The 9525-nt window shown below is 45.9% G+C and overlaps 1 long non-coding RNA gene across 1 annotated transcript; it reads left to right on the top strand.

The window, feature by feature from the left end:
* Nucleotides 1-5757: 5757 nt before the first annotated feature.
* On the top strand, nt 5758-8793 carry LOC146892579 (uncharacterized). The gene is made up of 2 exons (XR_015003953.2): nt 5758-5951; nt 6175-8793. It is a non-coding gene; the product is annotated as an uncharacterized LOC146892579 (long non-coding RNA).
* The last annotated feature ends 732 nt before the right edge of the window (nt 8794-9525 follow it).

Raw genomic sequence — 9525 nt, forward strand, 5'->3', positions numbered from 1 at the left:
GTTCAGCTAGCCCGAGGTTGTCTAAAACTTTTTATCATTTGTTTTCAGTTGATTGGCGTTGCCACCCCAGGCAGATGGTTAAGCTTGGTCCTGGCTGAACATTCCCACCTACATTGGAGGTGCTTTCAGGACCTCTGGCAGCCTGGAGCCCACTGTGGGCAGCTTTGATGTGTTGGACGCAAAACTGACCCCTGACATCCCACCCATTAAAGCCTTAAGTGCCCTCTGTTGGCAGCACATTAGCTCTATGGCGTGTAAAGGATGTTAGCACGCACGACTAACATGGGGGTGTCCTATGAAGATGTGATTTTATTCCATCAGCTTCACTCTTGAGCATCGGTTCATCCAACTGCCTATCCATCCAGCGAATACACACAGGTCTGTTAAGAGTTCACTATGTGCTGAAGATGAGGCACCAGTGAGGAAAGGAAGCCATATGACTTGTCTGCACTTTCCTTGCTGACTTGGAGACAGACCAAGGAGGATGGGGAGGTCTGGCCTGGGACAATAACTACATGACTTGTGTTCCCTTGCCACAATCTCCCCTCATGCTTGTTTGAGTTTTTGAGTGAAAATTTTGTGAATGTCTTATACTAGATGGCTGTATAAGACACTCGTGCCTTCTTAAATGTCAGACATAAGGCAGACATGGTGGGGGATGCCTGCAATCCTAGCATTGAGAAGGCAGAGGTAGGAGGATCAGGAGTTCAAGGTCGTCCTCTGCTTCGCAGGGAATTTAAGGCCAGTCTGTTATTCATGAGATCCTGTCTTGAAATAAATACATAATAAGTGTATAAAATAAAAATTAAAACATGTTTTAAAATGTCTCCTAGCCTAAGGATAAAAGTGTTACCCCGGCTGAATGCACCAGGATCCTTCTGGGACTGTGTGAGTTCTTGGTACATATACACATATGACAGCATCTAGGAAGAGTGTCCATAAGAACAAGAGAGACAAGAGTGGAGACATACAGAGAGAGAGAGAGAGAGAGAGAGAGAGAGAGAGAGAGAGAGAGAGAGAGGAAAGAGAGAGAGAGGGGATAGAGAGAGACAGACACAGAGAGACAACATCACACTTGGATGCAGGTAGAGATGACAGAGTGGCCACGAGCTGGGGAGCTGGGTTTGAACCCTTAATGCTTTTGTTAAAAGTTAAGAACAGCAGGGCATGCTTTAATTCCAGTACCAGAGAGGTGGAGATAGGAGGAGTCCTGGGGCTTACTGTCTAGCCAGTGTGGCCACACTGTGAGCTCCAAGTTCAGTGATACATCCTGTGTCAACAAACAAACAAACAAACAATAATAGGGAGCTAAATAAAAGTGGGCCTTGAAGGAAAGGTTAAGAATTTTGAAGAGGCAGGGAAATCAGTTTGAAAGTTGAGGATTGCATATGGAGATTTTGCATAAAATCTCTTCTTCAGAGCATAGTGAATTATCCTGACTTCCGAGAGCATAGAGTTTTGAGAGTAGGTAGGGAAGGCAGGAGCTAGGAGAGAGACTACAGCTAGATTGAGAAGGGCATAGGTTGTCATTGCAGGAGTCTGAACAGACAGTGTCCTGGGGCTACGGGTGGAGGTAAAAGCTTCCTAAGAGCCATAGACAGGGGCTCTTTGCTACATCACTGGGTGGGACCTAGACAGAGTCGGGGGGGCAGTTCCAGGACACCAGCCCAGAATCCCCTTCACGACTCTTGCTCTCCCAAGTCTTGGGAGGAGGCCTAGCATTCTTTCTGTTCAAATACTTCAAGGAAAACCCAAATACTGTGCAGGTTGGTACTTTGTCGATGTCCAGTGGCTTACTCACGGAACTCAGTAGGAGAGCAGGTGGCCTAGAGAGGTGAAGCCATTTCCAATGTCACCAGCTAATTATTGGCAGAAGTGGGACTCCCAGGCTGTCCTTCTGTTCCCAGTCACGCACTCCCAGCTGACCCGGGCTGAGAGTTTTGACCCATGTGGCTTTCTCACTCACCTTCTCTCTTGCAGCTTTCTGCATGGGTGAAGGGAAGAAAGGGCAGGCTTCTTTCCAGGGTGCTGGAAGTTTTGTGTCCCAGCCAAGGTCAGTTCAGCATTCTTATTAACATAAGGTAGATAATAGGTGCCTAACATCCGAGGACATAAATATTGTAATGTGGCCGTATCGTGTTGTAGTTTCTTTCAAAACAGCACTTCAGTTTTTATTTACTTTTATGTGTTGCTGGCTTAGGGCCATGAGGTTTTCCATCAACAGAAATGGCTGCTGATTGAAGCTATTTGCTTTCTCCTCTAGCAAAGAGGAGAGAGAGACCCTTTCTCCAAAGCAGGTGTTTTTAGATCAAGATGGGCCGCTGAATGGCACAGAGGGGAATAGACTTAGCAAAGCAACGCAGTAAATTGAGCTGGTGTCGGCTCCCGATTTAATGCAGTCCTCAATTTTGTCATGAATTATATATTCTTTTTCAGATTGATCATTCCTCTCACTGATAAAGGGACAGTGCTGTGCCTAGTGGGTTTGGCCCCTGACCCAAGAGATATTCTGATATCCGATACATCAAAATTTCCTGGGATGACAACTTGGATGAACTCTGGAAGCTATAAATCTGCAGAGTCAAGGGAGGGGTGGGACAGGCTGGGCGAAGAACTCTCCTCTCCCCTGAATGTACCTCCATCGACTGCCATAATGGCCCGCAGTTCCTTGTCAGCTTTGTACCCAGTGTAATTTGCAAATTGATTGTTATTCTTTGGAAGCCTTTCTTAATTAAACAGTAACTGCGTTTATTACCCTCGGACAAAGGAGATAGATGAGCTTCTTGACAGAGGACAGGGTTAGTTTCTTGGACAGTCTCTACTATAGTGGACTATAGTGTTCATAACTCCTGGACATCTCATTTCTTTCCCAAGCAGGGTGTCTACAAGGAGGGCGAACCAAGCCAGCCAGCATCCCCTTATAGAAAAGTACAAATGGGATGCTTTACCTTGCTTTTTTTCTCCAGGCAAATTGTTGCAAACATTAACTCCTCAAACTTGTCTGACAAACAGTTTCTGTAGATCAGATGGGGAAACTGAGGCACAAGGAATTTAGAGGTTTACCCAAGCTTATTCAAAGCAGAAAAAAAGAACTAGAAGGAAACATGAGTGAGTGACCTTGTACTTCAAGCTGAGTAAGATCCAAATGAGTTCCTTCAGCATCCTTTTGGCCCGCCTTTCTAACAAGGCCAGTGGCTGTTAATCCTTGATAGGTATCAGAAAGAGTTGGGAGTGTGTATGAGGTCTGGGCCACAGCCGGGAATCTTTAAAAATGTGCCTCAGGACCCAGGGTATGCATCTTCCATGTTCTTCCAGTCGATGCGATGGCCAATCATGGTGCAGGATGCACGGCCAAACATTTTTGTCCCACAGGATCACCCAAGGAAATGTGAAGCAGTCGGGATGCCTGACATCTGAACCCAGTGAGTGGGGACACTCGGGAACACGTAGTGCCACCTGGAGAACCTCAGCACCCTCGGAAGGTAGAACTTGGTCCTTGTTTCTGAGAAACATATCCTACCCTGGAGATTCATGTCTCTTTGATAAAACTCTTCTGACTTAGAGCCGTGGCAGCCTTACAGTTGGTCCAAGGTAATATGTCCCTTTTATTCACATTGACCCTCTCATACTTCGCAGCCCTCCTCATTCTTCCCTTCCTCCATCAGAATTTTTCTGAACTCCTGGAGGCCTGCTTTATGAGCTGCCTTTCCCATGGCGTTCTCAATTCTCCTCTTGGAAACTCCGCCTTTCCTTGTCTCTCTGGGGCTTTGTGCCTCCACGACTTCTTCCTTAGCTGTTGTACATCTGTCAGCCTGGGGAGAGAGACTCACTTGCCAGCTCTGTGTCCCTCATCATTAGCCACCACAGAGACTTACATAATGGCATTTGTTTGTGGAGCTCCATTGACTGCTTAACTTATGCTACTTCTGAGCAGCTGGCCCCAGTGATCCTCTACTGTTTCGAGACATATACATGCACATTCACTTCCTAGAGATTGAAAGCTGATAAGTCCATATTGGAAACTGGTATGGGCCACAGAGGTCATTAAATGCTATGTCTATGTGAACATGGTGGCACCATTCAACCATCCTGTGACTGCTGTGTCCAAGGCGCTTTTCAGAGTCAGCCTGCATGTCTCCTTGCTGTGCTCTGGGCTGACTTTACTCATTATCGGAGCAGAAATGCATTTCTGTTCCATTTGTTCCCCTTCTCAGCCCCTTTCCTTCTTTGTTGTCAAGCGTGACAGCCTGTTCTGTGGTGCCCACCCTTCCTCTAGTCTTCAGCAGTGGTCTCCAGGCGAGGCAGGGATGGGCAAAGGATGGAGCTGCTTCTGAGCGTGGTTAGAGGGATGGAGACCACAGGCTGGAGTTAACAGAGAGTTCTACCTTCTCTCTCCATCATATGCAGATTCCACACTGTGATGATGGGTCCAGGGCCTCTCTGTGTACCATGTCATGTCCGGTAAGGTGTCTTAAAATGGCCTTGCAGGAGGAATTTAGGTAAGCAGGATGTAACTAGGACTGGGATAGTACGGAGCTTTCTGTTAGAGCAACACTGAGCGGGGAGCTAAGAAGAGAAAGCCCTCAGGCTCCACCTACCTGTCAGCAGACACCCAGAGTGGCTCTGAAGGGGTACCCAACCAGTGCTGGGTGACTTCTCAGATCCTACCCCAGACCACCCTCCCCATAGACTCTGGCCCAGGATCCATGGGACTCCCTTTGCTGAAATACCCCCTTTCTCTCCCCCCACTGCCTAGGTAATCTTGGTTCTGCTTTGGACACTGGCTTCTACCCATTCACCGAAGCCAGAGGTCTTCCTTGAGACCCCCTGATCAGAGTTATCCTATGTTGAGATCATTAAGTTGAGTTATTCTATGCCGAACACTACTGAGTTTTCAGAACATGAAATTTTCCCTTGAGGGGCAACACCGTAGAACGTTGAACAACGTCCCCATCTCTTACCTACTAGAAGTTAGTAGCATCTCTTTTATTGTGACAGAAACATCTCCAGCTGTAGTTAAGTGTTCCTTGGGGGCTAAGAGTCACATTTCTCCCACCTGAGAGGTACAGCTTTAGACTGCTGTCTCAAGCTCACTCCCTAATTTTGTTTTCCTCTGTAACATTTACTACCTGCTTCATACTTCTGGATTCCTTTGTATACGTGTATGTCAAATGTGTGGAGTGTATGAGTACGTGTATGTGGGTGTATGTACTCATACATGTGTGCAGAGGCCAGACGAGAAGGTTACTTTCCCTGTTCTATTACCCCGTTATTACCCTCAGCTTCAGACGGGGTCTGCAGCTGAACCCGGAACTAGCCTGGCAGTCAGCAAACCCTAGGGACTCTCCTGTCTTTGTCCCCCACAGTGTTGGGGTTATAGGCTTGTCCACACCCACACACAGTTTTTTCCTTGAGAGCTTAGGATTCCATCTCAGGACTTCTTGCTTGCATAGCAAGCGTCCCTATTCACCGATTCCTCTCCCCTTCCCCATAGGTTTCTTGGGGCTTGTTTGATGTTCCCTTCCTTCCCCAACTATCAACAACCCGATGGCAGGCAGTGTCTAAAGTTCTTTGCTGTGCCTAATCTTTCAAGCCATAATAATGCTGGCAAAGGAACGGACAGCAAAGACCTCCCGAAGATACCTCTCTGATTTCCTCGTATGACAAATGGTCGCTTGTGGAAGACGCGAGAGTGGTGGTTTTAGCACTGAACGTGTGAACTGTTAAGTGTCTTCAGTTAGGAGACTGGATGGAATTTCGGCTCTCGGCCAAGCACCCCATGGGTGACTAATTAAACTACAACTGCTCTCTCCATAGTCAGGTGCTAAGTGTTCCCAAGAAGGGGCTGATGTCACGTGGGGAGTGACCTTTAAGTTAATCAAGAGTCACATGAATATGGAATGCCTCTCTCGCCTCTCTCCGGAGAGGTCATCTGACACATGTCCTGAGGGGTAGGATCATGCTTGAAAGCTTTAGAAAACAGCCCTTTCTCATTCCTACCCGAGTGGGCACAGCCTTCCGGTGTGTGGTGTGGGCGGAGGAGGAGGAAGCCTGGCACTGTGGGGGGGCGGGGGTTGCAGGAGTCGCCTGGAGCCGCATTCTTCAGACTTGAAGGTTCCAGCCTGTATGATTTATTGCTTTATTTTTCTCTCCCTCCATCCCGTTTTATGACAGGGCAAAGGACCATAAGCAGAGGCAAATTGGAGACCTTTCAGGCCCGCCTTTGATGTCTAGGGCCTTTGCCGCCTGGGGAACTGTGCGCCAGGCCTTGTGCTAGGAGCTTTCCTGGGCATGGTCTCAATAAGCTCCGCAGCCCAGGGAAAGTGGGCCGTCCCTCTGCTTCCTGGAGGAGCAAACGGAAGCGGCAGCCAGCTGTTGTATGGCTTGCACATCTGGAAAGGAGCTGTCTAGTTCTCTCTGGGCTCCTCTGTGCCTGCCTCAAGCCTGACCGGAAACCCTTCCACCCTATACTTCTGTTTTAGGAGCTACAGTCAGTGGCTTGTGGTATGATAAAACTGTTGTCACCACTGCCCCCGTGACTGCACCTGACTGTGTCTTTGAAAATCTCTTTGTGCAACCGCAGCTGAATTTTCTTAGTCGTTGCACTTCCGAGAGAGCATAGGTCTCTAGAAACAAAAGAAAAGCCGAGAAATAAAGAGGCCCGAACTCGGAAGGACAAAAGCTAGAGGAAGAATTGCGACGATAGCCTGGAAGACTGTGGCTGGCAGAGTGAAAACTGATGCCCTGGACACCTGGGTTGGTTGTGTGTCATGCAGGTGTTTGGATCAGGGATGAAAAGGGGTGCAGGGTGAAAGCCAAAAATATAGAGCAATTCCCATTTTCAGAGTACCAGAAAGAATGTAGGTGGAGGAAGTGGCAGAGGGTCCTCCCACCCCTGCTTTTGGACCTCAGCAGAACATGCAAGAGTATTCAGAGGAAGGTGAACCAGGAGAGCCTTAGGCGTAGAGTGCCACTTACGGCCCAGACCCGGGCAGACACTGTCCAGGCAAACAGGAGTTAAATTAAGATCTGCAGACTGAATGACAGGATCCCAACAAACCTCTACTCCAGACAGTGCCCTGGGTTCTATCAACACCCCCATGGAAGAGGAGTCTCTTCGAGAGGAGCTCAACAGAGACATGTCCCAGAGGGTGATCCAGCATGCTCACATTCATTAGCCACTGGCTCTTCAGGCGATTTGCACTGCCATGTTGTAAACCAGTGGTTCTCAACTAGTGGGTCATGACCCCTTTGGGGGACTGAACAGTCCTTTACCATACCAGATATGACATATCAGGTATTTACATTACAATTCATAACAGTAGCAAAGTTACAGTAATGAAGTAGCAATGAAGATGATTTCATGATTGGGGGCATCACTACAACGTGAAGGACCCGTATTAAAGGCTCACAGCCTTAGGAAGGCTGAGAACCACTGGTGTAAACTACCATACTGCAAAAGGTGTTTTTTTTTTTTGTTTTTTCAGTTACTGGAAAACCCACGTACTTGCTTTTCATGGCTTAAGAGATAACAAGCTTGCTTTGGTATCTGGTTTTGATGGCATTCTGGCTGCAAAGCTCTGGTGCATTTCCCCATTACACGTTTTAGCCTCCTTTCCAAACTTACTTCTTCATCCTTCCTTCTCAGCATCCAATCTCTCAACCCAGTTTCTGTCTGCTGGTTTTTGGTTTGAAATAGATGAAGGCTTGGATCTACTTCACGGGGACCAGGGGATTAAATCCTCACTCCCTGCTCTTGACCCTGGCTGTATCATTTGCTATTTTATCATGTTGGTGGCTTGTGTTTCTCATATTTTATGCCATCTTTCCATCTTACTCTGAAGCCTTTAAGCACCATCTTGGATGCCTGGGAATAAATAACAGGAAATTTGAAGCTCTTTGTGCTCTTGCCAGATTCCATTATGTAGAAATATGTTGGCAATCTTATATAAACATATGTTTAAATTTCTATAACTAAATGTATCCTTATGGATGACTTATTATTATAGCTGAATATGACTATAAAAATGTAACTTTATTTACAGGTGTGATCTATTATACGAATCTACATTTTTATTCAATCTCATGTGTACCCAAGAAAGAATGTGTCAGATTTTACCCCTTGAGAATAAAATCACATTATTTGTGAAGACTTAGTAGAGATGAAATTAGTGTAAGCAGCAGTTACTCTATTGAATCTATTGAATAAATATTTCCAACATATAGAACAGTCTAATGTTCAAAGATGATGTTAGGAAATATTTCAAGGTGACCTTAGCTCCAGAGTTAAAACAAACAAACAAACAAAGAAAAAATGGTGTGAAGGCCAGTCCAAGTGTATATTTTACAGAAGAAACCCGGGGTGGAGTAGGTGTGGGGTGAGTTTTGAAGCCAGATCATGGGTTCAAGGTCTTTGTTTTTTGGCTCTGTGGTCTTGGGATAGCTGTATCACCTTTCTAAGGGGCCTGGCTAAGATGGAGATCTCCTTAACTATTGCATAGTTTGTTATGCATTGGGTGATTGCATATGCAAGCACATTTGATTGTAAATTGTTACACATTTAAATTGCTGTGCATCCAATCCTATTTGATTTGTTTTGTTTTACCCCATTGGTTCCAGTGCTTTAGGGCAAACACTTGTTGGATGATAAATTAGCGAATTTGTGAGACAGTGCTTTACAATTATGTTGCCGGCGTCCAAGTCATTTATAGATATTTATAAAAATCAATGATTTATCCATTGTTCCTGGGGAGCCAGAGCGTTTGATTCGGAAATAAAAGTTAACTATTTGGGATTTCATGTCTCCTGATTTGGGACATTTAATAGCAGCATTTATGAAGAGAAAGTGTCATCATCTTGCTCAAATATGAGATCATAGATTTTTTTTTTAATCTTAGATATAAAAACATCTTTTTTTTTACATACAAGGCAACTGAAGCTCAGAGCCACTTTAGAAGCTAATAAATTTATATCATTTATTTCCTCTGTAAGTCTAGAGTAATTGTGGATGCATGCCCAGGAAGGACACCCTTAAAGTATGTTTTTAAAGATGTGTTAAGCATCGTGGACAATATGAGGCAGAAGCATGTGTTTAATGAGATCATCATCTAGACCTCCTCAAAATTCTTCAGTGTACTGACGCACTAACGCTGATCTGGTACCACAGGGCCAGCAGGGTGCTTCCATGGGTGGCTTTGAGGTGAGGAACTAGCCTTGTGTCATGGCCTTGAGAGCATCAGATGAGTTTTTAAGGAAGCGCTTCTGGGAAAGTGAGTGCGGGGAGCCGGAGAATGAGACCATTCAAACAAGGCTGGAATTCTGCTCACATCCTGTCCAGAACAGATTAACCTGATCCAGCAGGGGAATCACGGGGGTGAGCTACACATCAGTATGCTCTTGTCTTGAATGTAAAACAACTAGGCTTTTCATAGTCTTGTGCTACTTGGCCACTGGCTAAGGACTATGATGGGTAGCTTTAGAAGATACATTGGTCACTAGGCCCCTTAAGCCTTTGAGAGTATGGCC

This window comes from Myodes glareolus, chromosome 10 (assembly GCF_982192425.1).
Source record: "Myodes glareolus chromosome 10, mMyoGla1.1, whole genome shotgun sequence".
In the NCBI taxonomy this organism is placed as follows: Eukaryota; Metazoa; Chordata; class Mammalia; order Rodentia; family Cricetidae; genus Myodes; species Myodes glareolus.